Source organism: Propithecus coquereli, unplaced genomic scaffold (assembly GCF_000956105.1).
Source record: "Propithecus coquereli isolate 6110/MARCELLA unplaced genomic scaffold, Pcoq_1.0 Scaffold574, whole genome shotgun sequence".
NCBI classification, from domain to species: Eukaryota; Metazoa; Chordata; class Mammalia; order Primates; family Indriidae; genus Propithecus; species Propithecus coquereli.
In genome coordinates, this window is record NW_012151663.1 from 1,692,686 (window position 1) to 1,696,574 (window position 3,889).

Below are 3,889 nucleotides of genomic sequence, written 5' to 3' on the forward strand. Positions count from 1 at the left end.
CGCTCTCCATCGCTCACATCACCGCCTGAGCTCCGCCTCCTGTCAGATCAGTGGCGGCGTTAGGTTCTCATAGGAGCACGACCCCTGCTATAAACTGCGCATGCGAGGGATCTAGGTTGTGCGCACGTTATGAGAACCCAATGCCTGCTGATCTGAGGTGGAGCTGAGGCGGTGATGCTGGTGCTGGGGAGCGGCTGGAAATACAGATCATCATTAGCAGAGAGGCCTGACTGCACAATAAATGTAACGCACTTGAATCATCCCGAAACTCTCCCCAACTACCCCCCAGTCCCTGGAAAAACTGTCTTCCATGAAACCAGTCCCTGGTCCCAAAAACGCTGGGGACCACTGAGGAAGTGTCTCTCCCACTCGTCTCTTGGCTACCAGCTTTCAGCCTACTTGGCCTTTCCCTCTCACTATCCATATATCTTGAGGATAGTTTTGTCGTTGTATAAATATTGTTCCTGTTCTTTCCACAACTGTGTAATGTTCCATCGATCGGATGTATCATGATTTCTTGAACCAGTGCCCTACTGATGGACACTTAGGTTGTTTCCAGTGGTGACATGTCCGGCTATTGAGACTTGGAAGCCAAGAACATCAGGTTAGATAGTGTTTCTTAGTTATTTAAACGTTGTTGATACTTTCAACGCTGTTATATAATATTGAGAATTGAAATATATTATTAAAGATTATATTATAAAGTTCATTTTCACTAAACATGTATAATGTATAAAGACCGATTTTGAGTTTTTCCAATGTGACAGCCACTTATTACTTAAGCAAAAACACAATTTATTGATCAAATTCAAAATGACAAGTCATATCACATTTAGATTAGGGATTGATTGTATTTAAGAGTGGATGGTCTGAGTTGGTGGCATTAAGGAAAAAAAAAGAATGGGTGGGTACGAGTTTAAATGTTAGGACATCAGCCAGTTTTAAAAACTGTTTCAGGACATGACATGTGGAATCCTCGCACCTCGAATCGTGAAAGTCAGCTGGTTCGTTGTCGCACGTTTCCGGTCCGGCGGCCACGTGATGGGGGAGAAGGTGTCGGCTGTTCTTTCTAAGCACGTTCCACACTTGACAGCTTGTGGCCGTCACATCTCCAATAAACGCAGAACCTAATTGGAAAGAATCAGCCCTTTCTCGTTCTATTTTAATCTGAATTTTAAGAACCCAAGGCTCCTTGGTGTGCTTTAAAATGATTCTGATCAGCTGAAGGCAAATTGCAGACCTGTGATGAGCCCGGTGGGGCAAATTGCAAAGTTCCTTGTTGGGTTGTTACGCTTCGGCACGCATCGTTTTTGTAACTTCCCTCTCCTAGCCAACCAGCCACTGTGGGCAGGCAGAAAAAAATAAATGACAATATCCAAAAACTATTCAAAGTTTTTTTAACAATCAAAAAGCACACATCAAGTGTCCTGTGTAGCTGAGTAAGAAGCCGCCCAAGCATGTGAGTGACAAGCACGGGGTGTGCTCTCCCAGTGAGCACTCACATTGCCCCAGGGGAAAGCTTTCTAAATTTACTGTGATTTACTTTTGCATAGCTAATGTGGTTAGGTGGTTTAAAAAGCAAAAACTCCAAGAGCAAAGTGGAATTCTTGGGTGGAACTGAATGTACATTTCTTTAACTGTTGTCAAATTGTTCTCCAGAGGATTTGTTCCATTTTACATGCTCAGTGGAAAGATCTGAGTGCTGCTTCTCAAAATCTTTGCCAACTCAGTGTGCTGACAGATGTTTGGTCTTGGCCCATCTGATAGTTACAAACCATATGTCAGTGCTAGTTTAAATATGCAATTCTCTTATTGCAGGTGAAGTTGGGCATCTTTTCAAATGTTTAAGAGTCCTTTGAATTTTTTTGTCTGTTCATGTCCTTTGCTCACTTTTTTCTATTGAAGATTGTAGGTCTTTTTCTTATTGATTTGTAGAAGCTCTTTATATATTAGAGAAATAAGCTGTATTTTTATGATATGAGTCACAAATACTTTTCTAAGTTTGTTTGTCCTTTGGTTTTGCTCATGATAGGTTTTCCATGCAGAAATTAAAAAATAATTTGTTTGGAGTTGAATTTATCAAGCTTTTCTTTCATGGCATCTAGGTTTCATGTCATAGTTAGAAAGGTCTTCAGCGTAAGAAAAGTGATTACAACCATGTGCTATACAGCGACAAAAATGGAGCGTGTATATGATGGTGGTCCCATGAGATTATAATGGAGCTGAAGTATTCCTGTTGCCTAGTGACATCGTAGCCATAATGCATGACGTCATAGCACAATGCGTTACTCATGTGTCTGTAGTGATTCTGGCGTAAACAAACCTACTGCACTGTCAATAGTATAAAAGTATAGGACATACAATCATGTATAGCACATAATACTTGATAATAAGTGACTATGTTTCTCATTTATGTATTTATTAATACTACATTATACTTCTTTGTTTTTTACCTTTTTTTCCTTTACTCTGTCCTGACTGAGAAGTACCATTATTAAATTAATTAATTAATTTCGAGACAGGGTATCGCTCTGTCACCCAGACGGCAGCACAGTGGCATAGTCATAGTTCACCGCAGCCTGGAACTCCTGGGCTCAAGGTATCCTCCTGTCTCAGCGTCCCGAGTAGCTGGGACTACAGAAGTACTGTTATTTTAGGGTGTACTCCTCCTACTTATTTAAAAAAAACATTAACTGTAAAATGGCCTCAGGAAGGTCCTTCAGGAGGTATCCAGAAGAAGGTGTTGTTATCATAGGAGATGACAGCTCCAGGCGTGTCATTGCCCCTGACGACCTTCCAGTGGGACAAGATGTGGAGGTGAAGACAGCGGTATTGATAGTCCTGACCTGGTGTGGGTCTAGGCTAACGTGTGTTTATGTCTTTAGTGTCTAACAAAAAAGTTTAAAAAATAAAAAAAAATAAAACATTTTAAAAATAGAAAAATCTGATAGAATAAGGATATGAAGTTAGAAAATATTTTTGTACAACTGTGTTTGTGTTTTAAGTGTCACTATAAGAGATAAAAAAATAAAAAGTTTATAAAGTAAAAGGTCGCAGTACACCAAGGTTAATTCATCGTGCCTTCACACCCACCCGCCACTCGCCGACACCCGCAGCAACCTCCGGTCCTGCAAGCGCCACTCGTGGTAAGTGCCCTAGACGGGTGCGCCACTTTTAAATCTATTATGCTGTACTTCTACTGTACCTTATCTTAGCCAGGGTTAGATACGCAAATACTTAGCGTTGTGCTAGGGTCGCCAGCGGTTTCAGTGCGGTGGCGTGCTGTGCGGGTTGGCAGCCCAGGAGCAGTGGGCTGCGCCGGGCACCTGGGTGTGGCGTAGGCTGTTCCACTTTTCGATGGGTTTCTATAAATATACTCAATGATGTTTGCACAATAACGAAATTGCCTGACGAAGCATTCCTCAGAAGGTATCGCTGTCAGCAGGTGACACATGACTGTATTTAATTTATTAAAATTTTAAGAAACTGAGGCAGAAACAGACCCCATCATGTCCTTTAACTGAAAGTTCCTGGCTGGGAAGACCTTGGGAGACCCCGGATTTTCAGAAGACTTTGGTTGCTATAAACTGATGTACTTCAGCTCAAACCTGCGGGAAGATGGACCCAGAGAGAGGAGCCCACACGGGGTTGGTGCAGAAGCAGCCCACCCCCTTCCCTTTGGGGGGGCACTCTGTCTTCTCCAGGCAGCCCCAGGTGGAGGGGGAGGCTCAGACCGGGCCACACTTCTGCCCGCGGCACCTGCTCCCTGACTCCGCCGGGAAAGATGAGGGGAGAGGCTCCTGCTGGCTACAAGGAGGGAGCCGGGGTCTCCTGGGGGGACGGGGCGGGGACTGCGCTCTGGGCTGCTAGGGGGAAGGAGGCCAGCAGA